General features: G+C 43.6%; 62 non-coding genes across 62 annotated transcripts; 21 read left to right on the forward strand and 41 right to left on the reverse strand.

Moving 5' to 3' along the window:
* The first annotated feature begins 228 nt into the window (after positions 1 to 228).
* Positions 229 to 448, forward strand: LOC139451205 (small nucleolar RNA U3). The gene has a single exon (XR_011652307.1). It is a non-coding gene; the product is annotated as a small nucleolar RNA U3 (small nucleolar RNA).
* Positions 449 to 611: 163 nt separating this feature from the next.
* Trnav-cac (transfer RNA valine (anticodon CAC)) lies at positions 612 to 684 on the reverse strand. Its single transcript has one exon. It is a non-coding gene; the product is annotated as a tRNA-Val (tRNA).
* A 220-nt stretch (positions 685 to 904) lies between these two features.
* Trnav-aac (transfer RNA valine (anticodon AAC)) lies at positions 905 to 977 on the reverse strand. The gene has a single exon. It is a non-coding gene; the product is annotated as a tRNA-Val (tRNA).
* Positions 978 to 1,566: 589 nt separating this feature from the next.
* LOC139451206 (small nucleolar RNA U3) lies at positions 1,567 to 1,786 on the forward strand. Its single transcript, XR_011652308.1, has one exon. It is a non-coding gene; the product is annotated as a small nucleolar RNA U3 (small nucleolar RNA).
* A 163-nt stretch (positions 1,787 to 1,949) lies between these two features.
* Trnav-cac (transfer RNA valine (anticodon CAC)) lies at positions 1,950 to 2,022 on the reverse strand. The gene has a single exon. It is a non-coding gene; the product is annotated as a tRNA-Val (tRNA).
* A 221-nt stretch (positions 2,023 to 2,243) lies between these two features.
* Positions 2,244 to 2,316, reverse strand: Trnav-aac (transfer RNA valine (anticodon AAC)). The gene has a single exon. It is a non-coding gene; the product is annotated as a tRNA-Val (tRNA).
* A 589-nt stretch (positions 2,317 to 2,905) lies between these two features.
* Positions 2,906 to 3,125, forward strand: LOC139451207 (small nucleolar RNA U3). Its single transcript, XR_011652309.1, has one exon. It is a non-coding gene; the product is annotated as a small nucleolar RNA U3 (small nucleolar RNA).
* Positions 3,126 to 3,288: 163 nt separating this feature from the next.
* Positions 3,289 to 3,361, reverse strand: Trnav-cac (transfer RNA valine (anticodon CAC)). The gene has a single exon. It is a non-coding gene; the product is annotated as a tRNA-Val (tRNA).
* A 221-nt stretch (positions 3,362 to 3,582) lies between these two features.
* Positions 3,583 to 3,655, reverse strand: Trnav-aac (transfer RNA valine (anticodon AAC)). The gene has a single exon. It is a non-coding gene; the product is annotated as a tRNA-Val (tRNA).
* Positions 3,656 to 4,244: 589 nt separating this feature from the next.
* On the forward strand, positions 4,245 to 4,464 carry LOC139451208 (small nucleolar RNA U3). The gene has a single exon (XR_011652310.1). It is a non-coding gene; the product is annotated as a small nucleolar RNA U3 (small nucleolar RNA).
* A 163-nt stretch (positions 4,465 to 4,627) lies between these two features.
* On the reverse strand, positions 4,628 to 4,700 carry Trnav-cac (transfer RNA valine (anticodon CAC)). The gene has a single exon. It is a non-coding gene; the product is annotated as a tRNA-Val (tRNA).
* Positions 4,701 to 4,920: 220 nt separating this feature from the next.
* On the reverse strand, positions 4,921 to 4,993 carry Trnav-aac (transfer RNA valine (anticodon AAC)). The gene has a single exon. It is a non-coding gene; the product is annotated as a tRNA-Val (tRNA).
* A 589-nt stretch (positions 4,994 to 5,582) lies between these two features.
* On the forward strand, positions 5,583 to 5,802 carry LOC139451209 (small nucleolar RNA U3). Its single transcript, XR_011652311.1, has one exon. It is a non-coding gene; the product is annotated as a small nucleolar RNA U3 (small nucleolar RNA).
* A 163-nt stretch (positions 5,803 to 5,965) lies between these two features.
* On the reverse strand, positions 5,966 to 6,038 carry Trnav-cac (transfer RNA valine (anticodon CAC)). Its single transcript has one exon. It is a non-coding gene; the product is annotated as a tRNA-Val (tRNA).
* A 221-nt stretch (positions 6,039 to 6,259) lies between these two features.
* Positions 6,260 to 6,332, reverse strand: Trnav-aac (transfer RNA valine (anticodon AAC)). The gene has a single exon. It is a non-coding gene; the product is annotated as a tRNA-Val (tRNA).
* A 589-nt stretch (positions 6,333 to 6,921) lies between these two features.
* On the forward strand, positions 6,922 to 7,141 carry LOC139451210 (small nucleolar RNA U3). The gene has a single exon (XR_011652312.1). It is a non-coding gene; the product is annotated as a small nucleolar RNA U3 (small nucleolar RNA).
* Positions 7,142 to 7,304: 163 nt separating this feature from the next.
* On the reverse strand, positions 7,305 to 7,377 carry Trnav-cac (transfer RNA valine (anticodon CAC)). The gene has a single exon. It is a non-coding gene; the product is annotated as a tRNA-Val (tRNA).
* Positions 7,378 to 7,597: 220 nt separating this feature from the next.
* Trnav-aac (transfer RNA valine (anticodon AAC)) lies at positions 7,598 to 7,670 on the reverse strand. Its single transcript has one exon. It is a non-coding gene; the product is annotated as a tRNA-Val (tRNA).
* Positions 7,671 to 8,259: 589 nt separating this feature from the next.
* On the forward strand, positions 8,260 to 8,479 carry LOC139451211 (small nucleolar RNA U3). Its single transcript, XR_011652313.1, has one exon. It is a non-coding gene; the product is annotated as a small nucleolar RNA U3 (small nucleolar RNA).
* Positions 8,480 to 8,642: 163 nt separating this feature from the next.
* On the reverse strand, positions 8,643 to 8,715 carry Trnav-cac (transfer RNA valine (anticodon CAC)). The gene has a single exon. It is a non-coding gene; the product is annotated as a tRNA-Val (tRNA).
* Positions 8,716 to 8,936: 221 nt separating this feature from the next.
* Positions 8,937 to 9,009, reverse strand: Trnav-aac (transfer RNA valine (anticodon AAC)). The gene has a single exon. It is a non-coding gene; the product is annotated as a tRNA-Val (tRNA).
* Positions 9,010 to 9,598: 589 nt separating this feature from the next.
* Positions 9,599 to 9,818, forward strand: LOC139451212 (small nucleolar RNA U3). Its single transcript, XR_011652314.1, has one exon. It is a non-coding gene; the product is annotated as a small nucleolar RNA U3 (small nucleolar RNA).
* A 160-nt stretch (positions 9,819 to 9,978) lies between these two features.
* Positions 9,979 to 10,051, reverse strand: Trnav-cac (transfer RNA valine (anticodon CAC)). Its single transcript has one exon. It is a non-coding gene; the product is annotated as a tRNA-Val (tRNA).
* Positions 10,052 to 10,271: 220 nt separating this feature from the next.
* On the reverse strand, positions 10,272 to 10,344 carry Trnav-aac (transfer RNA valine (anticodon AAC)). The gene has a single exon. It is a non-coding gene; the product is annotated as a tRNA-Val (tRNA).
* Positions 10,345 to 10,933: 589 nt separating this feature from the next.
* Positions 10,934 to 11,153, forward strand: LOC139451213 (small nucleolar RNA U3). Its single transcript, XR_011652315.1, has one exon. It is a non-coding gene; the product is annotated as a small nucleolar RNA U3 (small nucleolar RNA).
* Positions 11,154 to 11,316: 163 nt separating this feature from the next.
* On the reverse strand, positions 11,317 to 11,389 carry Trnav-cac (transfer RNA valine (anticodon CAC)). Its single transcript has one exon. It is a non-coding gene; the product is annotated as a tRNA-Val (tRNA).
* Positions 11,390 to 11,609: 220 nt separating this feature from the next.
* Positions 11,610 to 11,682, reverse strand: Trnav-aac (transfer RNA valine (anticodon AAC)). Its single transcript has one exon. It is a non-coding gene; the product is annotated as a tRNA-Val (tRNA).
* A 589-nt stretch (positions 11,683 to 12,271) lies between these two features.
* Positions 12,272 to 12,491, forward strand: LOC139451178 (small nucleolar RNA U3). The gene has a single exon (XR_011652284.1). It is a non-coding gene; the product is annotated as a small nucleolar RNA U3 (small nucleolar RNA).
* Positions 12,492 to 12,654: 163 nt separating this feature from the next.
* Positions 12,655 to 12,727, reverse strand: Trnav-cac (transfer RNA valine (anticodon CAC)). Its single transcript has one exon. It is a non-coding gene; the product is annotated as a tRNA-Val (tRNA).
* Positions 12,728 to 12,947: 220 nt separating this feature from the next.
* Positions 12,948 to 13,020, reverse strand: Trnav-aac (transfer RNA valine (anticodon AAC)). The gene has a single exon. It is a non-coding gene; the product is annotated as a tRNA-Val (tRNA).
* A 589-nt stretch (positions 13,021 to 13,609) lies between these two features.
* LOC139451215 (small nucleolar RNA U3) lies at positions 13,610 to 13,829 on the forward strand. Its single transcript, XR_011652316.1, has one exon. It is a non-coding gene; the product is annotated as a small nucleolar RNA U3 (small nucleolar RNA).
* Positions 13,830 to 13,992: 163 nt separating this feature from the next.
* On the reverse strand, positions 13,993 to 14,065 carry Trnav-cac (transfer RNA valine (anticodon CAC)). Its single transcript has one exon. It is a non-coding gene; the product is annotated as a tRNA-Val (tRNA).
* LOC139451197 (small nucleolar RNA U3) lies at positions 14,050 to 14,263 on the forward strand. The gene has a single exon (XR_011652300.1). It is a non-coding gene; the product is annotated as a small nucleolar RNA U3 (small nucleolar RNA).
* Positions 14,264 to 14,426: 163 nt separating this feature from the next.
* Positions 14,427 to 14,499, reverse strand: Trnav-cac (transfer RNA valine (anticodon CAC)). The gene has a single exon. It is a non-coding gene; the product is annotated as a tRNA-Val (tRNA).
* A 220-nt stretch (positions 14,500 to 14,719) lies between these two features.
* Positions 14,720 to 14,792, reverse strand: Trnav-aac (transfer RNA valine (anticodon AAC)). The gene has a single exon. It is a non-coding gene; the product is annotated as a tRNA-Val (tRNA).
* A 589-nt stretch (positions 14,793 to 15,381) lies between these two features.
* On the forward strand, positions 15,382 to 15,601 carry LOC139451217 (small nucleolar RNA U3). The gene has a single exon (XR_011652318.1). It is a non-coding gene; the product is annotated as a small nucleolar RNA U3 (small nucleolar RNA).
* Positions 15,602 to 15,761: 160 nt separating this feature from the next.
* On the reverse strand, positions 15,762 to 15,834 carry Trnav-cac (transfer RNA valine (anticodon CAC)). Its single transcript has one exon. It is a non-coding gene; the product is annotated as a tRNA-Val (tRNA).
* Positions 15,835 to 16,054: 220 nt separating this feature from the next.
* Positions 16,055 to 16,127, reverse strand: Trnav-aac (transfer RNA valine (anticodon AAC)). The gene has a single exon. It is a non-coding gene; the product is annotated as a tRNA-Val (tRNA).
* A 589-nt stretch (positions 16,128 to 16,716) lies between these two features.
* Positions 16,717 to 16,936, forward strand: LOC139451218 (small nucleolar RNA U3). Its single transcript, XR_011652319.1, has one exon. It is a non-coding gene; the product is annotated as a small nucleolar RNA U3 (small nucleolar RNA).
* A 163-nt stretch (positions 16,937 to 17,099) lies between these two features.
* On the reverse strand, positions 17,100 to 17,172 carry Trnav-cac (transfer RNA valine (anticodon CAC)). Its single transcript has one exon. It is a non-coding gene; the product is annotated as a tRNA-Val (tRNA).
* A 220-nt stretch (positions 17,173 to 17,392) lies between these two features.
* Trnav-aac (transfer RNA valine (anticodon AAC)) lies at positions 17,393 to 17,465 on the reverse strand. The gene has a single exon. It is a non-coding gene; the product is annotated as a tRNA-Val (tRNA).
* A 589-nt stretch (positions 17,466 to 18,054) lies between these two features.
* Positions 18,055 to 18,274, forward strand: LOC139451179 (small nucleolar RNA U3). Its single transcript, XR_011652285.1, has one exon. It is a non-coding gene; the product is annotated as a small nucleolar RNA U3 (small nucleolar RNA).
* Positions 18,275 to 18,437: 163 nt separating this feature from the next.
* On the reverse strand, positions 18,438 to 18,510 carry Trnav-cac (transfer RNA valine (anticodon CAC)). Its single transcript has one exon. It is a non-coding gene; the product is annotated as a tRNA-Val (tRNA).
* A 220-nt stretch (positions 18,511 to 18,730) lies between these two features.
* Trnav-aac (transfer RNA valine (anticodon AAC)) lies at positions 18,731 to 18,803 on the reverse strand. Its single transcript has one exon. It is a non-coding gene; the product is annotated as a tRNA-Val (tRNA).
* A 589-nt stretch (positions 18,804 to 19,392) lies between these two features.
* Positions 19,393 to 19,612, forward strand: LOC139451219 (small nucleolar RNA U3). The gene has a single exon (XR_011652320.1). It is a non-coding gene; the product is annotated as a small nucleolar RNA U3 (small nucleolar RNA).
* A 163-nt stretch (positions 19,613 to 19,775) lies between these two features.
* Positions 19,776 to 19,848, reverse strand: Trnav-cac (transfer RNA valine (anticodon CAC)). Its single transcript has one exon. It is a non-coding gene; the product is annotated as a tRNA-Val (tRNA).
* A 221-nt stretch (positions 19,849 to 20,069) lies between these two features.
* On the reverse strand, positions 20,070 to 20,142 carry Trnav-aac (transfer RNA valine (anticodon AAC)). Its single transcript has one exon. It is a non-coding gene; the product is annotated as a tRNA-Val (tRNA).
* Positions 20,143 to 20,731: 589 nt separating this feature from the next.
* LOC139451220 (small nucleolar RNA U3) lies at positions 20,732 to 20,951 on the forward strand. Its single transcript, XR_011652321.1, has one exon. It is a non-coding gene; the product is annotated as a small nucleolar RNA U3 (small nucleolar RNA).
* Positions 20,952 to 21,114: 163 nt separating this feature from the next.
* Positions 21,115 to 21,187, reverse strand: Trnav-cac (transfer RNA valine (anticodon CAC)). Its single transcript has one exon. It is a non-coding gene; the product is annotated as a tRNA-Val (tRNA).
* A 220-nt stretch (positions 21,188 to 21,407) lies between these two features.
* Positions 21,408 to 21,480, reverse strand: Trnav-aac (transfer RNA valine (anticodon AAC)). The gene has a single exon. It is a non-coding gene; the product is annotated as a tRNA-Val (tRNA).
* A 589-nt stretch (positions 21,481 to 22,069) lies between these two features.
* On the forward strand, positions 22,070 to 22,289 carry LOC139451189 (small nucleolar RNA U3). Its single transcript, XR_011652295.1, has one exon. It is a non-coding gene; the product is annotated as a small nucleolar RNA U3 (small nucleolar RNA).
* Positions 22,290 to 22,452: 163 nt separating this feature from the next.
* On the reverse strand, positions 22,453 to 22,525 carry Trnav-cac (transfer RNA valine (anticodon CAC)). The gene has a single exon. It is a non-coding gene; the product is annotated as a tRNA-Val (tRNA).
* A 220-nt stretch (positions 22,526 to 22,745) lies between these two features.
* Trnav-aac (transfer RNA valine (anticodon AAC)) lies at positions 22,746 to 22,818 on the reverse strand. The gene has a single exon. It is a non-coding gene; the product is annotated as a tRNA-Val (tRNA).
* A 589-nt stretch (positions 22,819 to 23,407) lies between these two features.
* On the forward strand, positions 23,408 to 23,627 carry LOC139451180 (small nucleolar RNA U3). The gene has a single exon (XR_011652286.1). It is a non-coding gene; the product is annotated as a small nucleolar RNA U3 (small nucleolar RNA).
* Positions 23,628 to 23,790: 163 nt separating this feature from the next.
* On the reverse strand, positions 23,791 to 23,863 carry Trnav-cac (transfer RNA valine (anticodon CAC)). Its single transcript has one exon. It is a non-coding gene; the product is annotated as a tRNA-Val (tRNA).
* A 220-nt stretch (positions 23,864 to 24,083) lies between these two features.
* Trnav-aac (transfer RNA valine (anticodon AAC)) lies at positions 24,084 to 24,156 on the reverse strand. The gene has a single exon. It is a non-coding gene; the product is annotated as a tRNA-Val (tRNA).
* A 589-nt stretch (positions 24,157 to 24,745) lies between these two features.
* LOC139451221 (small nucleolar RNA U3) lies at positions 24,746 to 24,965 on the forward strand. The gene has a single exon (XR_011652322.1). It is a non-coding gene; the product is annotated as a small nucleolar RNA U3 (small nucleolar RNA).
* Positions 24,966 to 25,128: 163 nt separating this feature from the next.
* Trnav-cac (transfer RNA valine (anticodon CAC)) lies at positions 25,129 to 25,201 on the reverse strand. The gene has a single exon. It is a non-coding gene; the product is annotated as a tRNA-Val (tRNA).
* Positions 25,202 to 25,421: 220 nt separating this feature from the next.
* On the reverse strand, positions 25,422 to 25,494 carry Trnav-aac (transfer RNA valine (anticodon AAC)). The gene has a single exon. It is a non-coding gene; the product is annotated as a tRNA-Val (tRNA).
* Positions 25,495 to 26,083: 589 nt separating this feature from the next.
* LOC139451188 (small nucleolar RNA U3) lies at positions 26,084 to 26,303 on the forward strand. The gene has a single exon (XR_011652294.1). It is a non-coding gene; the product is annotated as a small nucleolar RNA U3 (small nucleolar RNA).
* Positions 26,304 to 26,466: 163 nt separating this feature from the next.
* Trnav-cac (transfer RNA valine (anticodon CAC)) lies at positions 26,467 to 26,539 on the reverse strand. The gene has a single exon. It is a non-coding gene; the product is annotated as a tRNA-Val (tRNA).
* A 221-nt stretch (positions 26,540 to 26,760) lies between these two features.
* Trnav-aac (transfer RNA valine (anticodon AAC)) lies at positions 26,761 to 26,833 on the reverse strand. The gene has a single exon. It is a non-coding gene; the product is annotated as a tRNA-Val (tRNA).
* Positions 26,834 to 27,139: the final 306 nt, after the last annotated feature.

Here is a 27,139-nt window from a genome sequence, read left to right on the forward strand (position 1 = left end):
ACATTGTACAAACCACTTCAGCTGTTGACATTATCTGTACTCTCTATGTTTTTTTCGCAAATCACAAACGTGGAATGAATCCTAAGTACACAGAGGTGGCGATGTCTGTAACTGATTGACCTGATGAAGATTTTTCAAAAGATTTAGCAGGAATGTTACATGCTGTTGCATACCACACTGGCGTGCCTTTTGAAAAGAAGTAGGTACAAATTCCGCCATATGTTAGTTAAGATCATACTTTTAGGGATCATTTCTATAGTATGCATCGCCATGACTTCAGGTAAAACTGACAGTCTACCAAACCACGAGGACGATAGACAGCCTCTCTTTCTGAGCGCGAAGCGAACCAGGGTGAGTGCCAGCTCAGGCTAGTAACTCTGGTTATTGATGACCGTTCCTCTCAGTCACATGTGGCAGAGATGGAGGGAAGAGAGGCATTCTGAGTGGTTTGGCTTATCTATTTTTCCAAGTAAATGTCGATTAGCCACTTCATATAGACACTTTGTGCGTGACTTCATAATTAATCAACAGTGGACACAGTCAACACAATACGCTGTGTGTGCCAGCAAGAGAGAAGTAAAATAACAATTCATAGAAGAGCCAAAACATCAAGGTTCAGGCGAGGCTCGAACTCGCGGCCTTCTGCGTGTGAAGCAGACGTGATAACCACTACACCACTGAACCTCAGCTGTGTTGCTGCAGTGTTTGTAAAGACTTATACCTGCCACGGACACTAACAGAGCACGGCAAGTTGAGGATGTGCTGAGGGGTTGTGTACATTTGTAAAAGGCGACAAGAAACAAAACATTAAGTATATCAAGCCCCCTTCGCTGGTGGTAGGTTTTTACCTGAGAAAGAGACATGTATACATTCCATGAAATAATGGAAATCCCCCCCAAAAGTAAGGTTCCGGCGAGGCTCGAACTCGCGGCCTTCTGCGTGTTAAGCAGACGTGATAACCACTACACCACGGAACCACCTGTAAACGAGCATGAATCTCTTTCGTGTACCATTGATTGTATGTTTTCTTTTCTCTCACGGCATTTCCTCTTACTGGTTCCATCATTTCCAATATCAGGACTTTGTACCATTGAAACATGACTGGAAACGTATTTGATCACGATCAGGGGGCTAATTAAGGTGTAACGATGTCTAATCTCACAAACTTCCCACCAGCTTCTCTCAACTAGACAGTTAACACCATGTATATTGATGTCTTATCTCACAAACATCCCACCAACTTCTCTCAACTGGACAGTTTACACAGGAGCAGCCATACAGTCTCAATCACGGTCAATGGGAGATAACCACTGCCACGATGTAATCACCAAACAATATACATTGTACAAACCACTTCAGCTGTTGACATTATCTGTACTCTCTATGTTTTTTTCGCAAATCACAAACGTGGAATGAATCCTAAGTACACAGAGGTGGCGATGTCTGTAACTGATTGACCTGATGAAGATTTTTCAAAAGATTTAGCAGGAATGTTACATGCTGTTGCATACCACACTGGCGTGCCTTTTGAAAAGAAGTAGGTACAAATTCCGCCATATGTTAGTTAAGATCATACTTTTAGGGATCATTTCTATAGTATGCATCGCCATGACTTCAGGTAAAACTGACAGTCTACCAAACCACGAGGACGATAGACAGCCTCTCTTTCTGAGCGCGAAGCGAACCAGGGTGAGTGCCAGCTCAGGCTAGTAACTCTGGTTATTGATGACCGTTCCTCTCAGTCACATGTGGCAGAGATGGAGGGAAGAGAGGCATTCTGAGTGGTTTGGCTTATCTATTTTTCCAAGTAAATGTCGATTAGCCACTTCATATAGACACTTTGTGCGTGACTTCATAATTAATCAACAGTGGACACAGTCAACACAATACGCTGTGTGTGCCAGCAAGAGAGAAGTAAAATAACAATTCATAGAAGAGCCAAAACATCAAGGTTCAGGCGAGGCTCGAACTCGCGGCCTTCTGCGTGTGAAGCAGACGTGATAACCACTACACCACTGAACCGCAGCTGTGTTGGTGCAGTGTTTGTAAAGACTTATACCTGCCACGGACACTAACAGAGCACGGCAAGTTGAGGATCTGCTGAGGGGTGGTGTACATTTGTAAAAGGCGACAAGAAACAAAACATTAAGTAGTATCAAGCCCCCTTCGGTGGTGGTAGGTTTTTACCTGAGAAAGAGAGATGTATACATTCCATGAAATAATGGAAATCCCCCCCAAAAGTAAGGTTCCGGCGAGGCTCGAACTCGCGGCCTTCTGCGTGTTAAGCAGACGTGATAACCACTACACCACGGAACCACCTGTAAACGAACAAGAATCTCTTTCGTGTACCATTGATTGTATGTTTTCTTTTCTCTCACGGCATTTCCTCTTACTGGTTCCATCATTTCCAATATCAGGACTTTGTACCATTGAAACATGACTGGAAACGTATTTGATCACGATCAGGGGGCTAATTAAGGTGTAACGATGTCTTATCTCACAAACTTCCCACCAGCTTCTCTCAACTAGACAGTTAACACCATGTATATTGATGTCTTATCTCACAAACATCCCACCAACTTCTCTCAACTGGACAGTTTACACAGGAGCAGCCATACAGTCTCAATCACGGTCAATGGGAGATAACCACTGCCACGATGTAATCACCAAACAATATACATTGTACAAACCACTTCAGCTGTTGACATTATCTGTACTCTCTATGTTTTTTTCGCAAATCACAAACGTGGAATGAATCCTAAGTACACAGAGGTGGCGATGTCTGTAACTGATTGACCTGATGAAGATTTTTCAAAAGATTTAGCAGGAATGTTACATGCTGTTGCATACCACACTGGCGTGCCTTTTGAAAAGAAGTAGGTACAAATTCCGCCATATGTTAGTTAAGATCATACTTTTAGGGATCATTTCTATAGTATGCATCGCCATGACTTCAGGTAAAACTGACAGTCTACCAAACCACGAGGACGATAGACAGCCTCTCTTTCTGAGCGCGAAGCGAACCAGGGTGAGTGCCAGCTCAGGCTAGTAACTCTGGTTATTGATGACCGTTCCTCTCAGTCACATGTGGCAGAGATGGAGGGAAGAGAGGCATTCTGAGTGGTTTGGCTTATCTATTTTTCCAAGTAAATGTCGATTAGCCACTTCATATAGACACTTTGTGCGTGACTTCATAATTAATCAACAGTGGACACAGTCAACACAATACGCTGTGTGTGCCAGCAAGAGAGAAGTAAAATAACAATTCATAGAAGAGCCAAAACATCAAGGTTCAGGCGAGGCTCGAACTCGCGGCCTTTTGCGTGTGAAGCAGACGTGATAACCTCTACACCACTGAACCGCAGCTGTGTTGCTGCAGTGTTTGTAAAGACTTATACCTGCCACGGACACTAACAGAGCACGGCAAGTTGAGGATCTGCTGAGGGGTGGTGTACATTTGTAAAAGGCGACAAGAAACAAAACATTAAGTAGTATCAAGCCCCCTTCGCTGGTGGTAGGTTTTTACCTGAGAAAGAGAGATGTATACATTCCATGAAATAATGGAAATCCCCCCCAAAAGTAAGGTTCCGGCGAGGCTCGAACTCGCGGCCTTCTGCGTGTTAAGCAGACGTGATAACCACTACACCACGGAACCACCTGTAAACGAGCATGAATCTCTTTCGTGTACCATTGATTGTATGTTTTCTTTTCTCTCACGGCATTTCCTCTTACTGGTTCCATCATTTCCAATATCAGGACTTTGTACCATTGAAACATGACTGGAAACGTATTTGATCACGATCAGGGGGCTAATTAAGGTGTAACGATGTCTTATCTCACAAACTTCCCACCAGCTTCTCTCAACTAGACAGTTAACACCATGTATATTGATGTCTTATCTCACAAACATCCCACCAACTTCTCTCAACTGGACAGTTTACACAGGAGCAGCCATACAGTCTCAATCACGGTCAATGGGAGATAACCACTGCCACGATGTAATCACCAAACAATATACATTGTACAAACCACTTCAGCTGTTGACATTATCTGTACTCTCTATGTTTTTTTCGCAAATCACAAACGTGGAATGAATCCTAAGTACACAGAGGTGGCGATGTCTGTAACTGATTGACCTGATGAAGATTTTTCAAAAGATTTAGCAGGAATGTTACATGCTGTTGCATACCACACTGGCGTGCCTTTTGAAAAGAAGTAGGTACAAATTCCGCCATATGTTAGTTAAGATCATACTTTTAGGGATCATTTCTATAGTATGCATCGCCATGACTTCAGGTAAAACTGACAGTCTACCAAACCACGAGGACGATAGACAGCCTCTCTTTCTGAGCGCGAAGCGAACCAGGGTGAGTGCCAGCTCAGGCTAGTAACTCTGGTTATTGATGACCGTTCCTCTCAGTCACATGTGGCAGAGATGGAGGGAAGAGAGGCATTCTGAGTGGTTTGGCTTATCTATTTTTCCAAGTAAATGTCGATTAGCCACTTCATATAGACACTTTGTGCGTGACTTCATAATTAATCAACAGTGGACACAGTCAACACAATACGCTGTGTGTGCCAGCAAGAGAGAAGTAAAATAACAATTCATAGAAGAGCCAAAACATCAAGGTTCAGGCGAGGCTCGAACTCGCGGCCTTCTGCGTGTGAAGCAGACGTGATAACCACTACACCACTGAACCTCAGCTGTGTTGCTGCAGTGTTTGTAAAGACTTATACCTGCCACGGACACTAACAGAGCACGGCAAGTTGAGGATGTGCTGAGGGGTTGTGTACATTTGTAAAAGGCGACAAGAAACAAAACATTAAGTATATCAAGCCCCCTTCGCTGGTGGTAGGTTTTTACCTGAGAAAGAGACATGTATACATTCCATGAAATAATGGAAATCCCCCCCAAAAGTAAGGTTCCGGCGAGGCTCGAACTCGCGGCCTTCTGCGTGTTAAGCAGACGTGATAACCACTACACCACGGAACCACCTGTAAACGAGCATGAATCTCTTTCGTGTACCATTGATTGTATGTTTTCTTTTCTCTCACGGCATTTCCTCTTACTGGTTCCATCATTTCCAATATCAGGACTTTGTACCATTGAAACATGACTGGAAACGTATTTGATCACGATCAGGGGGCTAATTAAGGTGTAACGATGTCTAATCTCACAAACTTCCCACCAGCTTCTCTCAACTAGACAGTTAACACCATGTATATTGATGTCTTATCTCACAAACATCCCACCAACTTCTCTCAACTGGACAGTTTACACAGGAGCAGCCATACAGTCTCAATCACGGTCAATGGGAGATAACCACTGCCACGATGTAATCACCAAACAATATACATTGTACAAACCACTTCAGCTGTTGACATTATCTGTACTCTCTATGTTTTTTTCGCAAATCACAAACGTGGAATGAATCCTAAGTACACAGAGGTGGCGATGTCTGTAACTGATTGACCTGATGAAGATTTTTCAAAAGATTTAGCAGGAATGTTACATGCTGTTGCATACCACACTGGCGTGCCTTTTGAAAAGAAGTAGGTACAAATTCCGCCATATGTTAGTTAAGATCATACTTTTAGGGATCATTTCTATAGTATGCATCGCCATGACTTCAGGTAAAACTGACAGTCTACCAAACCACGAGGACGATAGACAGCCTCTCTTTCTGAGCGCGAAGCGAACCAGGGTGAGTGCCAGCTCAGGCTAGTAACTCTGGTTATTGATGACCGTTCCTCTCAGTCACATGTGGCAGAGATGGAGGGAAGAGAGGCATTCTGAGTGGTTTGGCTTATCTATTTTTCCAAGTAAATGTCGATTAGCCACTTCATATAGACACTTTGTGCGTGACTTCATAATTAATCAACAGTGGACACAGTCAACACAATACGCTGTGTGTGCCAGCAAGAGAGAAGTAAAATAACAATTCATAGAAGAGCCAAAACATCAAGGTTCAGGCGAGGCTCGAACTCGCGGCCTTCTGCGTGTGAAGCAGACGTGATAACCACTACACCACTGAACCGCAGCTGTGTTGGTGCAGTGTTTGTAAAGACTTATACCTGCCACGGACACTAACAGAGCACGGCAAGTTGAGGATCTGCTGAGGGGTGGTGTACATTTGTAAAAGGCGACAAGAAACAAAACATTAAGTAGTATCAAGCCCCCTTCGGTGGTGGTAGGTTTTTACCTGAGAAAGAGAGATGTATACATTCCATGAAATAATGGAAATCCCCCCCAAAAGTAAGGTTCCGGCGAGGCTCGAACTCGCGGCCTTCTGCGTGTTAAGCAGACGTGATAACCACTACACCACGGAACCACCTGTAAACGAACAAGAATCTCTTTCGTGTACCATTGATTGTATGTTTTCTTTTCTCTCACGGCATTTCCTCTTACTGGTTCCATCATTTCCAATATCAGGACTTTGTACCATTGAAACATGACTGGAAACGTATTTGATCACGATCAGGGGGCTAATTAAGGTGTAACGATGTCTTATCTCACAAACTTCCCACCAGCTTCTCTCAACTAGACAGTTAACACCATGTATATTGATGTCTTATCTCACAAACATCCCACCAACTTCTCTCAACTGGACAGTTTACACAGGAGCAGCCATACAGTCTCAATCACGGTCAATGGGAGATAACCACTGCCACGATGTAATCACCAAACAATATACATTGTACAAACCACTTCAGCTGTTGACATTATCTGTACTCTCTATGTTTTTTTCGCAAATCACAAACGTGGAATGAATCCTAAGTACACAGAGGTGGCGATGTCTGTAACTGATTGACCTGATGAAGATTTTTCAAAAGATTTAGCAGGAATGTTACATGCTGTTGCATACCACACTGGCGTGCCTTTTGAAAAGAAGTAGGTACAAATTCCGCCATATGTTAGTTAAGATCATACTTTTAGGGATCATTTCTATAGTATGCATCGCCATGACTTCAGGTAAAACTGACAGTCTACCAAACCACGAGGACGATAGACAGCCTCTCTTTCTGAGCGCGAAGCGAACCAGGGTGAGTGCCAGCTCAGGCTAGTAACTCTGGTTATTGATGACCGTTCCTCTCAGTCACATGTGGCAGAGATGGAGGGAAGAGAGGCATTCTGAGTGGTTTGGCTTATCTATTTTTCCAAGTAAATGTCGATTAGCCACTTCATATAGACACTTTGTGCGTGACTTCATAATTAATCAACAGTGGACACAGTCAACACAATACGCTGTGTGTGCCAGCAAGAGAGAAGTAAAATAACAATTCATAGAAGAGCCAAAACATCAAGGTTCAGGCGAGGCTCGAACTCGCGGCCTTTTGCGTGTGAAGCAGACGTGATAACCTCTACACCACTGAACCGCAGCTGTGTTGCTGCAGTGTTTGTAAAGACTTATACCTGCCACGGACACTAACAGAGCACGGCAAGTTGAGGATCTGCTGAGGGGTGGTGTACATTTGTAAAAGGCGACAAGAAACAAAACATTAAGTAGTATCAAGCCCCCTTCGCTGGTGGTAGGTTTTTACCTGAGAAACAGAGATGTATACATTCCATGAAATAATGGAAATCCCCCCAAAAGTAAGGTTCCGGCGAGGCTCGAACTCGCGGCCTTCTGCGTGTTAAGCAGACGTGATAACCACTACACCACGGAACCACCTGTAAACGAGCATGAATCTCTTTCGTGTACCATTGATTGTATGTTTTCTTTTCTCTCACGGCATTTCCTCTTACTGGTTCCATCATTTCCAATATCAGGACTTTGTACCATTGAAACATGACTGGAAACGTATTTGATCACGATCAGGGGGCTAATTAAGGTGTAACGATGTCTTATCTCACAAACTTCCCACCAGCTTCTCTCAACTAGACAGTTAACACCATGTATATTGATGTCTTATCTCACAAACATCCCACCAACTTCTCTCAACTGGACAGTTTACACAGGAGCAGCCATACAGTCTCAATCACGGTCAATGGGAGATAACCACTGCCACGATGTAATCACCAAACAATATACATTGTACAAACCACTTCAGCTGTTGACATTATCTGTACTCTCTATGTTTTTTTCGCAAATCACAAACGTGGAATGAATCCTAAGTACACAGAGGTGGCGATGTCTGTAACTGATTGACCTGATGAAGATTTTTCAAAAGATTTAGCAGGAATGTTACATGCTGTTGCATACCACACTGGCGTGCCTTTTGAAAAGAAGTAGGTACAAATTCCGCCATATGTTAGTTAAGATCATACTTTTAGGGATCATTTCTATAGTATGCATCGCCATGACTTCAGGTAAAACTGACAGTCTACCAAACCACGAGGACGATAGACAGCCTCTCTTTCTGAGCGCGAAGCGAACCAGGGTGAGTGCCAGCTCAGGCTAGTAACTCTGGTTATTGATGACCGTTCCTCTCAGTCACATGTGGCAGAGATGGAGGGAAGAGAGGCATTCTGAGTGGTTTGGCTTATCTATTTTTCCAAGTAAATGTCGATTAGCCACTTCATATAGACACTCTGTGCGTGACTTCATAATTAATCAACAGTGGACACAGTCAACACAATACGCTGTGTGTGCCAGCAAGAGAGAAGTAAAATAACAATTCATAGAAGAGCCAAAACATCAAGGTTCAGGCGAGGCTCGAACTCGCGGCCTTCTGCGTGTGAAGCAGACGTGATAACCACTACACCACTGAACCGCAGCTGTGTTGGTGCAGTGTTTGTAAAGACTTATACCTGCCACGGACACTAACAGAGCACGGCAAGTTGAGGATCTGCTGAGGGGTGGTGTACATTTGTAAAAGGCGACAAGAAACAAAACATTAAGTAGTATCAAGCCCCCTTCGCTGGTGGTAGGTTTTTACCTGAGAAAGAGAGATGTATACATTCCATGAAATAATGGAAATCCCCCCCAAAAGTAAGGTTCCGGCGAGGCTCGAACTCGCGGCCTTCTGCGTGTTAAGCAGACGTGATAACCACTACACCACGGAACCACCTGTAAACGAACATGAATCTCTTTCGTGTACCATTGATTGTATGTTTTCTTTTCTCTCACGGCATTTCCTCTTACTGGTTCCATCATTTCCAATATCAGGACTTTGTACCATTGAAACATGACTGGAAACGTATTTGATCACGATCAGGGGGCTAATTAAGGTGTAACGATGTCTTATCTCACAAACTTCCCACCAGCTTCTCTCAACTAGACAGTTAACACCATGTATATTGATGTCTTATCTCACAAACATCCCACCAACTTCTCTCAACTGGACAGTTTACACAGGAGCAGCCATACAGTCTCAATCACGGTCAATGGGAGATAACCACTGCCACGATGTAATCACCAAACAATATACATTGTACAAACCACTTCAGCTGTTGACATTATCTGTACTCTCTATGTTTTTTTCGCAAATCACAAACGTGGAATGAATCCTAAGTACACAGAGGTGGCGATGTCTGTAACTGATTGACCTGATGAAGATTTTTCAAAAGATTAAGCAGGAATGTTACATGCTGTTGCATACCACACTGGCGTGCCTTTTGAAAAGAAGTAGGTACAAATTCCGCCATATGTTAGTTAAGATCATACTTTTAGGGATCATTTCTATAGTATGCATCGCCATGACTTCAGGTAAAACTGACAGTCTACCAAACCACGAGGACGATAGACAGCCTCTCTTTCTGAGCGCGAAGCGAACCAGGGTGAGTGCCAGCTCAGGCTAGTAACTCTGGTTATTGATGACCGTTCCTCTCAGTCACATGTGGCAGAGATGGAGGGAAGAGAGGCATTCTGAGTGGTTTGGCTTATCTATTTTTCCAAGTAAATGTCGATTAGCCACTTCATATAGACACTTTGTGCGTGACTTCATAATTAATCAACAGTGGACACAGTCAACTCAATACGCTGTGTGTGCCAGCAAGAGAGAAGTAAAATAACAATTCATAGAGCCAAAACATCAAGGTTCAGGCGAGGCTCGAACTCGCGGCCTTCTGCGTGTGAAGCAGACGTGATAACCACTACACCACTGAACCGCAGCTGTGTTGTTGCAGTGTTTGTAAAGACTTATACCTGCCACGGACACTAACAGAGCACGGCAAGTTGAGGATCTGCTGAGGGGTGGTGTACATTTGTAAAAGGTGACAAGAAACAAAACATTAAGTAGTATCAAGCCCCCTTCGCTGGTGGTAGGTTTTTACCTGAGAAAGAGAGATGTATACATTCCATGAAATAATGGAAATCCCCCCAAAAGTAAGGTTCCGGCGAGGCTCGAACTCGCGGCCTTCTGCGTGTTAAGCAGACGTGATAACCACTACACCACGGAACCACCTGTAAACGAGCATGAATCTCTTTCGTGTACCATTGATTGTATGTTTTCTTTTCTCTCACGGCATTTCCTCTTACTGGTTCCATCATTTCCAATATCAGGACTTTGTACCATTGAAACATGACTGGAAACGTATTTGATCACGATCAGGGGGCTAATTAAGGTGTAACGATGTCTTATCTCACAAACTTCCCACCAGCCTCTCTCAACTAGACAGTTAACAACATGTATATTGATGTCTTATCTCACAAACATCCCACCAACTTCTCTCAACTGGACAGTTTACACAGGAGCAGCCATACAGTCTCAATCACGGTCAATGGGAGATAACCACTGCCACGATGTAATCACCAAACAATATACATTGTACAAACCACTTCAGCTGTTGACATTATCTGTACTCTCTATGTTTTTTTCGCAAATCACAAACGTGGAATGAATCCTAAGTACACAGAGGTGGCGATGTCTGTAACTGATTGACCTGATGAAGATTTTTCAAAAGATTTAGCAGGAATGTTACATGCTGTTGCATACCACACTGGCGTGCCTTTTGAAAAGAAGTAGGTACAAATTCCGCCATATGTTAGTTAAGATCATACTTTTAGGGATCATTTCTATAGTATGCATCGCCATGACTTCAGGTAAAACTGACAGTCTACCAAACCACGAGGACGATAGACAGCCTCTCTTTCTGAGCGCGAAGCGAACCAGGGTGAGTGCCAGCTCAGGCTAGTAACTCTGGTTATTGATGACCGTTCCTCTCAGTCACATGTGGCAGAGATGGAGGGAAGAGAGGCATTCTGAGTGGTTTGGCTTATCTATTTTTCCAAGTAAATGTCGATTAGCCACTTCATATAGACACTTTGTGCGTGACTTCATAATTAATCAACAGTGGACACAGTCAACTCAATACGCTGTGTGTGCCAGCAAGAGAGAAGTAAAATAACAATTCATAGAAGAGCCAAAACATCAAGGTTCAGGCGAGGCTCGAACTCGCGGCCTTCTGCGTGTGAAGCAGACGTGATAACCACTACACCACTGAACCGCAGCTGTGTTGTTGCAGTGTTTGTAAAGACTTATACCTGCCACGGACACTAACAGAGCACGGCAAGTTGAGGATCTGCTGAGGGGTGGTGTACATTTGTAAAAGGTGACAAGAAACAAAACATTAAGTAGTATCAAGCCCCCTTCGCTGGTGGTAGGTTTTTACCTGAGAAAGAGAGATGTATACATTCCATGAAATAATGGAAATCCCCCCAAAAGTAAGGTTCCGGCGAGGCTCGAACTCGCGGCCTTCTGCGTGTTAAGCAGACGTGATAACCACTACACCACGGAACCACCTGTAAACGAGCATGAATCTCTTTCGTGTACCATTGATTGTATGTTTTCTTTTCTCTCACGGCATTTCCTCTTACTGGTTCCATCATTTCCAATATCAGGACTTTGTACCATTGAAACATGACTGGAAACGTGTTTGATCACGATCAGGGGGCTAATTAAGGTGTAACGATGTCTTATCTCACAAACTTCCCACCAGCTTCTCTCAACTAGACAGTTAACACCATGTATATTGATGTCTTATCTCACAAACATCCCACCAACTTCTCTCAACTGGACAGTTTACACAGGAGCAGCCATACAGTCTCAATCACGGTCAATGGGAGATAACCACTGCCACGATGTAATCACCAAACAATATACATTGTACAAACCACTTCAGCTGTTGACATTATCTGTACTCTCTATGTTTTTTTCGCAAATCACAAACGTGGAATGAATCCTAAGTACACAGAGGTGGCGATGTCTGTAACTGATTGACCTGATGAAGATTTTTCAAAAGATTTAGCAGGAATGTTACATGCTGTTGCATACCACACTGGCGTGCCTTTTGAAAAGAAGTAGGTACAAATTCCGCCATATGTTAGTTAAGATCATACTTTTAGGGATCATTTCTATAGTATGCATCGCCATGACTTCAGGTAAAACTGACAGTCTACCAAACCACGAGGACGATAGACAGCCTCTCTTTCTGAGCGCGAAGCGAACCAGGGTGAGTGCCAGCTCAGGCTAGTAACTCTGGTTATTGATGACCGTTCTTCTCAGTCACATGTGGCAGAGATGGAGGGAAGAGAGGCATTCTGAGTGGTTTGGCTTATCTATTTTTCCAAGTAAATGTCGATTAGCCACTTCATATATACACTTTGTGCGTGACTTCATAATTAATCAACAGTGGACACAGTCAACACAATACGCTGTGTGTGCCAGCAAGAGAGAAGTAAAATAACAATTCATAGAAGAGCCAAAACATCAAGGTTCAGACGAGGCTCGAACTCGCGGCCTTCTGCGTGTGAAGCAGACGTGATAACCACTACACCACTGAACCGCAGCTGTGTTGTTGCAGTGTTTGTAAAGACTTATACCTGCCACGGACACTAACAGAGCACGGCAAGTTGAGGATCTGCTGAGGGGTGGTGTACATTTGTAAAAGGTGACAAGAAACAAAACATTAAGTAGTATCAAGCCCCCTTCGCTGGTGGTAGGTTTTTACCTGAGAAAGAGAGATGTATACATTCCATGAAATAATGGAAATCCCCCCAAAAGTAAGGTTCCGGCGAGGCTCGAACTCGCGGCCTTCTGCGTGTTAAGCAGACGTGATAACCACTACACCACGGAACCACCTGTAAACGAGCATGAATCTCTTTCGTGTACCATTGATTGTATGTTTTCTTTTCTCTCACGGCATTTCCTCTTACTGGTTCCATCATTTCCAATATCAGGACTTTGTACCATTGAAACATGACTGGAAACGTGTTTGATCACGATCAGGGGGCTAATTAAGGTGTAACGATGTCTTATCTCACAAACTTCCCACCAGCTTCTCTCAACTAGACAGTTAACACCATGTATATTGATGTCTTATCTCACAAACATCCCACCAACTTCTCTCAACTGGACAGTTTACACAGGAGCAGCCATACAGTCTCAATCACGGTCAATGGGAGATAACCACTGCCACGATGTAATCACCAAACAATATACATTGTACAAACCACTTCAGCTGTTGACATTATCTGTACTCTCTATGTTTTTTTCGCAAATCACAAACGTGGAATGAATCCTAAGTACACAGAGGTGGCGATGTCTGTAACTGATTGACCTGATGAAGATTTTTCAAAAGATTTAGCAGGAATGTTACATGCTGTTGCATACCACACTGGCGTGCCTTTTGAAAAGAAGTAGGTACAAATTCCGCCATATGTTAGTTAAGATCATACTTTTAGGGATCATTTCTATAGTATGCATCGCCATGACTTCAGGTAAAACTGACAGTCTACCAAACCACGAGGACGATAGACAGCCTCTCTTTCTGAGCGCGAAGCGAACCAGGGTGAGTGCCAGCTCAGGCTAGTAACTCTGGTTATTGATGACCGTTCCTCTCAGTCACATGTGGCAGAGATGGAGGGAAGAGAGGCATTCTGAGTGGTTTGGCTTATCTATTTTTCCAAGTAAATGTCGATTAGCCACTTCATATAGACACTTTGTGCGTGACTTCATAATTAATCAACAGTGGACACAGTCAACACAATACGCTGTGTGTGCCAGCAAGAGAGAAGTAAAATAACAATTCATAGAAGAGCCAAAACATTAAGGTTCAGGCGAGGCTCGAACTCGCGGCCTTCTGCGTGTGAAGCAGACGTGATAACCACTACACCACTGAACCTCTGCAGTGTTGCTGCAGTGTTTGTAAAGACTTATACCTGCCACCAGCAGGACTTCAGGTAAAACTGACAGTCTCTCTTTCTGAGCGCGAAGCGAACCAGGGTGAGTGCCAGCTCAGGCTAGTAACTCTGGTTATTGATGACCGTTCCTCTCAGTCACATGTGGCAGAGATGGAGGGAAGAGAGGCATTCTGAGTGGTTTGGCTTATCTATTTTTCCAAGTAAATGTCGATTAGCCATTTCATATAGACACTTTGTGCGTGACTTCATAATTAATCAACAGTGGACACAGTCAACACAATACGCTGTGTGTGCCAGCAAGAGAGAAGTAAAATAACAATTCATAGAAGAGCCAAAACATCAAGGTTCAGACGAGGCTCGAACTCGCGGCCTTCTGCGTGTGAAGCAGACGTGATAACCACTACACCACTGAACCGCAGCTGTGTTGTTGCAGTGTTTGTAAAGACTTATACCTGCCACGGACACTAACAGAGCACGGCAAGTTGAGGATCTGCTGAGGGGTGGTGTACATTTGTAAAAGGTGACAAGAAACAAAACATTAAGTAGTATCAAGCCCCCTTCGCTGGTGGTAGGTTTTTACCTGAGAAACAGAGATGTATACATTCCATGAAATAATGGAAATCCCCCCAAAAGTAAGGTTCCGGCGAGGCTCGAACTCGCGGCCTTCTGCGTGTTAAGCAGACGTGATAACCACTACACCAGGGAACCACCTGTAAACGAGCATGAATCTCTTTCGTGTACCATTGATTGTATGTTTTCTTTTCTCTCACGGCATTTCCTCTTACTGGTTCCATCATTTCCAATATCAGGACTTTGTACCATTGAAACATGACTGGAAACGTATTTGATCACGATCAGGGGGCTAATTAAGGTGTAACGATGTCTTATCTCACAAACTTCCCACCAGCTTCTCTCAACTAGACAGTTAACACCATGTATATTGATGTCTTATCTCACAAACATCCCACCAACTTCTCTCAACTGGACAGTTTACACAGGAGCAGCCATACAGTCTCAATCACGGTCAATGGGAGATAACCACTGCCACGATGTAATCACCAAACAATATACATTGTACAAACCACTTCAGCTGTTGACATTATCTGTACTCTCTATGTTTTTTTCGCAAATCACAAACGTGGAATGAATCCTAAGTACACAGAGGTGGCGATGTCTGTAACTGATTGACCTGATGAAGATTTTTCAAAAGATTTAGCAGGAATGTTACATGCTGTTGCATACCCCACTGGCTTGCCTTTTGAAAAGAAGTAGGTACAAATTCCGCCATATGTTAGTTAAGATCATACTTTTAGGGATCATTTCTATAGTATGCATCGCCATGACTTCAGGTAAAACTGACAGTCTACCAAACCACGAGGACGATAGACAGCCTCTCTTTCTGAGCGCGAAGCGAACCAGGGTGAGTGCCAGCTCAGGCTAGTAACTCTGGTTATTGATGACCGTTCCTCTCAGTCACATGTGGCAGAGATGGAGGGAAGAGAGGCATTCTGAGTGGTTTGGCTTATCTATTTTTCCAAGTAAATGTCGATTAGCCACTTCATATAGACACTTTGTGCGTGACTTCATAATTAATCAACAGTGGACACAGTCAACTCAATACGCTGTGTGTGCCAGCAAGAGAGAAGTAAAATAACAATTCATAGAGCCAAAACATCAAGGTTCAGGCGAGGCTCGAACTCGCGGCCTTCTGCGTGTGAAGCAGACGTGATAACCACTACACCACTGAACCGCAGCTGTGTTGTTGCAGTGTTTGTAAAGACTTATACCTGCCACGGACACTAACAGAGCACGGCAAGTTGAGGATCTGCTGAGGGGTGGTGTACATTTGTAAAAGGTGACAAGAAACAAAACATTAAGTAGTATCAAGCCCCCTTCGCTGGTGGTAGGTTTTTACCTGAGAAAGAGAGATGTATACATTCCATGAAATAATGGAAATCCCCCCAAAAGTAAGGTTCCGGCGAGGCTCGAACTCGCGGCCTTCTGCGTGTTAAGCAGACGTGATAACCACTACACCACGGAACCACCTGTAAACGAGCATGAATCTCTTTCGTGTACCATTGATTGTATGTTTTCTTTTCTCTCACGGCATTTCCTCTTACTGGTTCCATCATTTCCAATATCAGGACTTTGTACCATTGAAACATGACTGGAAACGTATTTGATCACGATCAGGGGGCTAATTAAGGTGTAACGATGTCTTATCTCACAAACTTCCCACCAGCTTCTCTCAACTAGACAGTTAACAACATGTATATTGATGTCTTATCTCACAAACATCCCACCAACTTCTCTCAACTGGACAGTTTACACAGGAGCAGCCATACAGTCTCAATCACGGTCAATGGGAGATAACCACTGCCACGATGTAATCACCAAACAATATACATTGTACAAACCACTTCAGCTGTTGACATTATCTGTACTCTCTATGTTTTTTTCGCAAATCACAAACGTGGAATGAATCCTAAGTACACAGAGGTGGCGATGTCTGTAACTGATTGACCTGATGAAGATTTTTCAAAAGATTTAGCAGGAATGTTACATGCTGTTGCATACCACACTGGCGTGCCTTTTGAAAAGAAGTAGGTACAAATTCCGCCATATGTTAGTTAAGATCATACTTTTAGGGATCATTTCTATAGTATGCATCGCCATGACTTCAGGTAAAACTGACAGTCTACCAAACCACGAGGACGATAGACAGCCTCTCTTTCTGAGCGCGAAGCGAACCAGGGTGAGTGCCAGCTCAGGCTAGTAACTCTGGTTATTGATGACCGTTCCTCTCAGTCACATGTGGCAGAGATGGAGGGAAGAGAGGCATTCTGAGTGGTTTGGCTTATCTATTTTTCCAAGTAAATGTCGATTAGCCACTTCATATAGACACTTTGTGCGTGACTTCATAATTAATCAACAGTGGACACAGTCAACTCAATACGCTGTGTGTGCCAGCAAGAGAGAAGTAAAATAACAATTCATAGAAGAGCCAAAACATCAAGGTTCAGGCGAGGCTCGAACTCGCGGCCTTCTGCGTGTGAAGCAGACGTGATAACCACTACACCACTGAACCGCAGCTGTGTTGTTGCAGTGTTTGTAAAGACTTATACCTGCCACGGACACTAACAGAGCACGGCAAGTTGAGGATCTGCTGAGGGGTGGTGTACATTTGTAAAAGGTGACAAGAAACAAAACATTAAGTAGTATCAAGCCCCCTTCGCTGGTGGTAGGTTTTTACCTGAGAAAGAGAGATGTATACATTCCATGAAATAATGGAAATCCCCCCAAAAGTAAGGTTCCGGCGAGGCTCGAACTCGCGGCCTTCTGCGTGTTAGGCAGACGTGATAACCACTACACCACGGAACCACCTGTAAACGAGCATGAATCTCTTTCGTGTACCATTGATTGTATGTTTTCTTTTCTCTCACGGCATTTCCTCTTACTGGTTCCATCATTTCCAATATCAGGACTTTGTACCATTGAAACATGACTGGAAACGTGTTTGATCACGATCAGGGGGCTAATTAAGGTGTAACGATGTCTTATCTCACAAACTTCCCACCAGCTTCTCTCAACTAGACAGTTAACACCATGTATATTGATGTCTTATCTCACAAACATCCCACCAACTTCTCTCAACTGGACAGTTTACACAGGAGCAGCCATACAGTCTCAATCACGGTCAATGGGAGATAACCACTGCCACGATGTAATCACCAAACAATATACATTGTACAAACCACTTCAGCTGTTGACATTATCTGTACTCTCTATGTTTTTTTCGCAAATCACAAACGTGGAATGAATCCTAAGTACACAGAGGTGGCGATGTCTGTAACTGATTGACCTGATGAAGATTTTTCAAAAGATTTAGCAGGAATGTTACATGCTGTTGCATACCACACTGGCGTGCCTTTTGAAAAGAAGTAGGTACAAATTCCGCCATATGTTAGTTAAGATCATACTTTTAGGGATCATTTCTATAGTATGCATCGCCATGACTTCAGGTAAAACTGACAGTCTACCAAACCACGAGGACGATAGACAGCCTCTCTTTCTGAGCGCGAAGCGAACCAGGGTGAGTGCCAGCTCAGGCTAGTAACTCTGGTTATTGATGACCGTTCTTCTCAGTCACATGTGGCAGAGATGGAGGGAAGAGAGGCATTCTGAGTGGTTTGGCTTATCTATTTTTCCAAGTAAATGTCGATTAGCCACTTCATATAGACACTTTGTGCGTGACTTCATAATTAATCAACAGTGGACACAGTCAACACAATACGCTGTGTGTGCCAGCAAGAGAGAAGTAAAATAACAATTCATAGAAGAGCCAAAACATCAAGGTTCAGACGAGGCTCGAACTCGCGGCCTTCTGCGTGTGAAGCAGACGTGATAACCACTACACCACTGAACCGCAGCTGTGTTGTTGCAGTGTTTGTAAAGACTTATACCTGCCACGGACACTAACAGAGCACGGCAAGTTGAGGATCTGCTGAGGGGTGGTGTACATTTGTAAAAGGTGACAAGAAACAAAACATTAAGTAGTATCAAGCCCCCTTCGCTGGTGGTAGGTTTTTACCTGAGAAAGAGAGATGTATACATTCCATGAAATAATGGAAATCCCCCCAAAAGTAAGGTTCCGGCGAGGCTCGAACTCGCGGCCTTCTGCGTGTTAAGCAGACGTGATAACCACTACACCAGGGAACCACCTGTAAACGAGCATGAATCTCTTTCGTGTACCATTGATTGTATGTTTTCTTTTCTCTCACGGCATTTCCTCTTACTGGTTCCATCATTTCCAATATCAGGACTTTGTACCATTGAAACATGACTGGAAACGTATTTGATCACGATCAGGGGGCTAATTAAGGTGTAACGATGTCTTATCTCACAAACTTCCCACCAGCTTCTCTCAACTAGACAGTTAACACCATGTATATTGATGTCTTATCTCACAAACATCCCACCAACTTCTCTCAACTGGACAGTTTACACAGGAGCAGCCATACAGTCTCAATCACGGTCAATGGGAGATAACCACTGCCACGATGTAATCACCAAACAATATACATTGTACAAACCACTTCAGCTGTTGACATTATCTGTACTCTCTATGTTTTTTTCGCAAATCACAAACGTGGAATGAATCCTAAGTACACAGAGGTGGCGATGTCTGTAACTGATTGACCTGATGAAGATTTTTCAAAAGATTTAGCAGGAATGTTACATGCTGTTGCATACCACACTGGCGTGCCTTTTGAAAAGAAGTAGGTACAAATTCCGCCATATGTTAGTTAAGATCATACTTTTAGGGATCATTTCTATAGTATGCATCGCCATGACTTCAGGTAAAACTGACAGTCTACCAAACCACGAGGACGATAGACAGCCTCTCTTTCTGAGCGCGAAGCGAACCAGGGTGAGTGCCAGCTCAGGCTAGTAACTCTGGTTATTGATGACCGTTCCTCTCAGTCACATGTGGCAGAGATGGAGGGAAGAGAGGCATTCTGAGTGGTTTGGCTTATCTATTTTTCCAAGTAAATGTCGATTAGCCACTTCATATAGACACTTTGTGCGTGACTTCATAATTAATCAACAGTGGACACAGTCAACACAATACGCTGTGTGTGCCAGCAAGAGAGAAGTAAAATAACAATTCATAGAAGAGCCAAAACATCAAGGTTCAGGCGAGGCTCGAACTCGCGGCCTTCTGCGTGTGAAGCAGACGTGATAACCACTACACCACTGAACCGCAGCTGTGTTGGTGCAGTGTTTGTAAAGACTTATACCTGCCACGGACACTAACAGAGCACGGCAAGTTGAGGATCTGCTGAGGGGTGGTGTACATTTGTAAAAGGCGACAAGAAACAAAACATTAAGTAGTATCAAGCCCCCTTCGGTGGTGGTAGGTTTTTACCTGAGAAAGAGAGATGTATACATTCCATGAAATAATGGAAATCCCCCCCAAAAGTAAGGTTCCGGCGAGGCTCGAACTCGCGGCCTTCTGCGTGTTAAGCAGACGTGATAACCACTACACCAGGGAACCACCTGTAAACGAGCATGAATCTCTTTCGTGTACCATTGATTGTATGTTTTCTTTTCTCTCACGGCATTTCCTCTTACTGGTTCCATCATTTCCAATATCAGGACTTTGTACCATTGAAACATGACTGGAAACGTATTTGATCACGATCAGGGGGCTAATTAAGGTGTAACGATGTCTTATCTCACAAACTTCCCACCAGCTTCTCTCAACTAGACAGTTAACACCATGTATATTGATGTCTTATCTCACAAACATCCCACCAACTTCTCTCAACTGGACAGTTTACACAGGAGCAGCCATACAGTCTCAATCACGGTCAATGGGAGATAACCACTGCCACGATGTAATCACCAAACAATATACATTGTACAAACCACTTCAGCTGTTGACATTATCTGTACTCTCTATGTTTTTTTCGCAAATCACAAACGTGGAATGAATCCTAAGTACACAGAGGTGGCGATGTCTGTAACTGATTGACCTGATGAAGATTTTTCAAAAGATTTAGCAGGAATGTTACATGCTGTTGCATACCACACTGGCGTGCCTTTTGAAAAGAAGTAGGTACAAATTCCGCCATATGTTAGTTAAGATCATACTTTTAGGGATCATTTCTATAGTATGCATCGCCATGACTTCAGGTAAAACTGACAGTCTACCAAACCACGAGGACGATAGACAGCCTCTCTTTCTGAGCGCGAAGCGAACCAGGGTGAGTGCCAGCTCAGGCTAGTAACTCTGGTTATTGATGACCGTTCCTCTCAGTCACATGTGGCAGAGATGGAGGGAAGAGAGGCATTCTGAGTGGTTTGGCTTATCTATTTTTCCAAGTAAATGTCGATTAGCCACTTCATATAGACACTTTGTGCGTGACTTCATAATTAATCAACAGTGGACACAGTCAACACAATACGCTGTGTGTGCCAGCAAGAGAGAAGTAAAATAACAATTCATAGAAGAGCCAAAACATCAAGGTTCAGGCGAGGCTCGAACTCGCGGCCTTCTGCGTGTGAAGCAGACGTGATAACCACTACACCACTGAACCTCTGCAGTGTTGCTGCAGTGTTTGTAAAGACTTATACCTGCCACGGACACTAACAGAGCACGGCAAGTTGAGGATCTGCTGAGGGGTGGTGTACATTTGTAAAAGGCGACAAGAAACAAAACATTAAGTAGTATCAAGCCCCCTTCGCTGGTGGTAGGTTTTTACCTGAGAAAGAGAGATGTATACATTCCATGAAATAATGGAAATCCCCCCAAAAGTAAGGTTCCGGCGAGGCTCGAACTCGCGGCCTTCTGCGTGTTAAGCAGACGTGATAACCACTACACCAGGGAACCACCTGTAAACGAGCATGAATCTCTTTCGTGTACCATTGATTGTATGTTTTCTTTTCTCTCACGGCATTTCCTCTTACTGGTTCCATCATTTCCAATATCAGGACTTTGTACCATTGAAACATGACTGGAAACGTATTTGATCACGATCAGGGGGCTAATTAAGGTGTAACGATGTCTTATCTCACAAACTTCCCACCAGCTTCTCTCAACTAGACAGTTAACACCATGTATATTGATGTCTTATCTCACAAACATCCCACCAAAATCTCTCAACTGGACAGTTTACACAGGAGCAGCCATACAGTCTCAATCACGGTCAATGGGAGATAACCACTGCCACGATGTAATCACCAAACAATATACATTGTACAAACCACTTCAGCTGTTGACATTATCTGTACTCTCTATGTTTTTTTCGCAAATCACAAACGTGGAATGAATCCTAAGTACACAGAGGTGGCGATGTCTGTAACTGATTGACCTGATGAAGATTTTTCAAAAGATTTAGCAGGAATGTTACATGCTGTTGCATACCACACTGGCGTGCCTTTTGAAAAGAAGTAGGTACAAATTCCGCCATATGTTAGTTAAGATCATACTTTTAGGGATCATTTCTATAGTATGCATCGCCATGACTTCAGGTAAAACTGACAGTCTACCAAAACACGAGGACGATAGACAGCCTCTCTTTCTGAGCGCGAAGCGAACCAGGGTGAGTGCCAGCTCAGGCTAGTAACTCTGGTTATTGATGACCGTTCCTCTCAGTCACATGTGGCAGAGATGGAGGGAAGAGAGGCATTCTGAGTGGTTTGGCTTATCTATTTTTCCAAGTAAATGTCGATTAGCCACTTCATATAGACACTTTGTGCGTGACTTCATAATTAATCAACAGTGGACACAGTCAACACAATACGCTGTGTGTGCCAGCAAGAGAGAAGTAAAATAACAATTCATAGAAGAGCCAAAACATCAAGGTTCAGACGAGGCTCGAACTCGCGGCCTTCTGCGTGTGAAGCAGACGTGATAACCACTACACCACTGAACCTCTGCAGTGTTGCTGCAGTGTTTGTAAAGACTTATACCTGCCACGGACACTAACAGAGCACGGCAAGTTGAGGATCTGCTGAGGGGTGGTGTACATTTGTAAAAGGCGACAAGAAACAAAACATTAAGTAGTATCAAGCCCCCTTCGCTGGTGGTAGGTTTTTACCTGAGAAAGAGAGATGTATACATTCCATGAAATAATGGAAATCCCCCCAAAAGTAAGGTTCCGGCGAGGCTCGAACTCGCGGCCTTCTGCGTGTTAAGCAGACGTGATAACCACTACACCACGGAACCACCTGTAAACGAGCATGAATCTCTTTCGTGTACCATTGATTGTATGTTTTCTTTTCTCTCACGGCATTTCCTCTTACTGGTTCCATCATTTCCAATATCAGGACTTTGTACCATTGAAACATGACTGGAAACGTATTTGATCACGATCAGGGGGCTAATTAAGGTGTAACGATGTCTTATCTCACAAACTTCCCACCAGCTTCTCTCAACTAGACAGTTAACACCATGTATATTGATGTCTTATCTCACAAACATCCCACCAACTTCTCTCAACTGGACAGTTTACACAGGAGCAGCCATACAGTCTCAATCACGGTCAATGGGAGATAACCACTGCCACGATGTAATCACCAAACAATATACATTGTACAAACCACTTCAGCTGTTGACATTATCTGTACTCTCTATGTTTTTTTCGCAAATCACAAACGTGGAATGAATCCTAAGTACACAGAGGTGGCGATGTCTGTAACTGATTGACCTGATGAAGATTTTTCAAAAGATTTAGCAGGAATGTTACATGCTGTTGCATACCACACTGGCGTGCCTTTTGAAAAGAAGTAGGTACAAATTCCGCCATATGTTAGTTAAGATCATACTTTTAGGGATCATTTCTATAGTGTGCATCGCCATGACTTCAGGTAAAACTGACAGTCTACCAAACCACGAGGACGATAGACAGCCTCTCTTTCTGAGCGCGAAGCGAACCAGGGTGAGTGCCAGCTCAGGCTAGTAACTCTGGTTATTGATGACCGTTCCTCTCAGTCACATGTGGCAGAGATGGAGGGAAGAGAGGCATTCTGAGTGGTTTGGCTTATCTATTTTTCCAAGTAAATGTCGATTAGCCACTTCATATAGACACTTTGTGCGTGACTTCATAATTAATCAACAGTGGACACAGTCAACACAATACGCTGTGTGTGCCAGCAAGAGAGAAGTAAAATAACAATTCATAGAAGAGCCAAAACATCAAGGTTCAGACGAGGCTCGAACTCGCGGCCTTCTGCGTGTGAAGCAGACGTGATAACCACTACACCACTGAACCTCTGCAGTGTTGCTGCAGTGTTTGTAAAGACTTATACCTGCCACGGACACTAACAGAGCACGGCAAGTTGAGGATCTGCTGAGGGGTGGTGTACATTTGTAAAAGGCGACAAGAAACAAAACATTAAGTAGTATCAAGCCCCCTTCGCTGGTGGTAGGTTTTTACCTGAGAAAGAGAGATGTATACATTCCATGAAATAATGGAAATCCCCCCAAAAGTAAGGTTCCGGCGAGGCTCGAACTCGCGGCCTTCTGCGTGTTAAGCAGACGTGATAACCACTACACCACGGAACCACCTGTAAACGAGCATGAATCTCTTTCGTGTACCATTGATTGTATGTTTTCTTTTCTCTCACGGCATTTCCTCTTACTGGTTCCATCATTTCCAATATCAGGACTTTGTACCATTGAAACATGACTGGAAACGTATTTGATCACGATCAGGGGGCTAATTAAGGTGTAACGATGTCTTATCTCACAAACTTCCCACCAGCTTCTCTCAACTAGACAGTTAACACCATGTATATTGATGTCTTATCTCACAAACATCCCACCAACTTCTCTCAACTGGACAGTTTACACAGGAGCAGCCATACAGTCTCAATCACGGTCAATGGGAGATAACCACTGCCACGATGTAATCACCAAACAATATACATTGTACAAACCACTTCAGCTGTTGACATTATCTGTACTCTCTATGTTTTTTTCGCAAATCACAAACGTGGAATGAATCCTAAGTACACAGAGGTGGCGATGTCTGTAACTGATTGACCTGATGAAGATTTTTCAAAAGATTTAGCAGGAATGTTACATGCTGTTGCATACCACACTGGCGTGCCTTTTGAAAAGAAGTAGGTACAAATTCCGCCATATGTTAGTTAAGATCATACTTTTAGGGATCATTTCTATAGTATGCATCGCCATGACTTCAGGTAAAACTGACAGTCTACCAAACCACGAGGACGATAGACAGCCTCTCTTTCTGAGCGCGAAGCGAACCAGGGTGAGTGCCAGCTCAGGCTAGTAACTCTGGTTATTGATGACCGTTCCTCTCAGTCACATGTGGCAGAGATGGAGGGAAGAGAGGCATTCTGAGTGGTTTGGCTTATCTATTTTTCCAAGTAAATGTCGATTAGCCACTTCATATTGACACTTTGTGCGTGACTTCATAATTCATCAACAGTGGACACAGTCAACACAATACGCTGTGTGTGCCAGCAAGAGAGAAGTAAAATAACAATTCATAGAAGAGCCAAAACATCAAGGTTCAGGCGAGGCTCGAACTCGCGGCCTTCTGCGTGTGAAGCAGACGTGATAACCACTACACCACTGAACCTCTGCAGTGTTGCTGCAGTGTTTGTAAAGACTTATACCTGCCACGGACACTAACAGAGCACGGCAAGTTGAGGATCTGCTGAGGGGTGGTGTACATTTGTAAAAGGTGACAAGAAACAAAACATTAAGTAGTATCAAGCCCCCTTCGGTGGTGGTAGGTTTTTACCTGAGAAAGAGAGATGTATACATTCCATGAAATAATGGAAATCCCCCCAAAAGTAAGGTTCCGGCGAGGCTCGAACTCGCGGCCTTCTGCGTGTTAAGCAGACGTGATAACCACTACACCACGGAACCACCTGTAAACGAACATGAATCTCTTTCGTGTACCATTGATTGTATGTTTTCTTTTCTCTCACGGCATTTCCTCTTACTGGTTCCATCATTTCCAATATCAGGACTTTGTACCATTGAAACATGACTGGAAACGTATTTGATCACGATCAGGGGGCTAATTAAGGTGTAACGATGTCTTATCTCACAAACTTCTCACCAGCTTCTCTCAACTAGACAGTTAACACCATGTATATTGATGTCTTATCTCACAAACATCCCACCAACTTCTCTCAACTGGACAGTTTACACAGGAGCAGCCATACAGTCTCAATCACGGTCAATGGGAGATAACCACTGCCACGATGTAATCACCAAACAATATACATTGTACAAACCACTTCAGCTGTTGACATTATCTGTACTCTCTATGTTTTTTTCGCAAATCACAAACGTGGAATGAATCCTAAGTACACAGAGGTGGCGATGTCTGTAACTGATTGACCTGATGAAGATTTTTCAAAAGATTTAGCAGGAATGTTACATGCTGTTGCATACCACACTGGCGTGCCTTTTGAAAAGAAGTAGGTACAAATTCCGCCATATGTTAGTTAAGATCATACTTTTAGGGATCATTTCTATAGTATGCATCGCCATGACTTCAGGTAAAACTGACAGTCTACCAAACCACGAGGACGATAGACAGCCTCTCTTTCTGAGCGCGAAGCGAACCAGGGTGAGTGCCAGCTCAGGCTAGTAACTCTGGTTATTGATGACCGTTCCTCTCAGTCACATGTGGCAGAGATGGAGGGAAGAGAGGCATTCTGAGTGATTTGGCTTAACTATTTTTCCAAGTAAATGTCGATTAGCCACTTCATATAGACACTTTGTGCGTGACTTCATAATTAATCAACAGTGGACACAGTCAACACAATACGCTGTGTGTGCCAGCAAGAGAGAAGTAAAATAACAATTCATAGAAGAGCCAACACATCAAGGTTCAGGCGAGGCTCGAACTCGCGGCCTTCTGCGTGTGAAGCAGACGTGATAACCACTACACCACTGAACCGCAGCTGTGTTGGTGGCTGTGTTTGTAAAGACTTATACCTGCCACGGACACTAACAGAGCACGGCAAGTTGAGGATCTGCTGAGGGGTGGTGTACATTTGTAAAAGGTGACAAGAAACAAAACATTAAGTAGTATCAAGCCCCCTTCGCTGGTGGTAGGTTTTTACCTGAGAAAGAGAGATGTATACATTCCATGAAATAATGGAAATCCCCCCAAAAGTAAGGTTCCGGCGAGGCTCGAACTCGCGGCCTTCTGCGTGTTAAGCAGACGTGATAACCACTACACCACGGAACCACCTGTAAACGAGCATGAATCTCTTTCGTGTACCATTGATTGTATGTTTTCTTTTCTCTCACGGCATTTCCTCTTACTGGTTCCATCATTTCCAATATCAGGACTTTGTACCATTGAAACATGACTGGAAACGTATTTGATCACGATCAGGGGGCTAATTAAGGTGTAACGATGTCTTATCTCACAAACTTCCCACCAGCTTCTCTCAACTAGACAGTTAACACCATGTATATTGATGTCTTATCTCACAAACATCCCACCAACTTTTCTCAACTGGACAGTTTACACAGGAGCAGCCATACAGTC

This window comes from Haliotis cracherodii, unplaced genomic scaffold, assembly GCF_022045235.1.
Source record: "Haliotis cracherodii isolate W230 unplaced genomic scaffold, xgHalCrac1.p SCAF_8, whole genome shotgun sequence".
Classification (NCBI taxonomy): Eukaryota; Metazoa; Mollusca; class Gastropoda; order Lepetellida; family Haliotidae; genus Haliotis; species Haliotis cracherodii.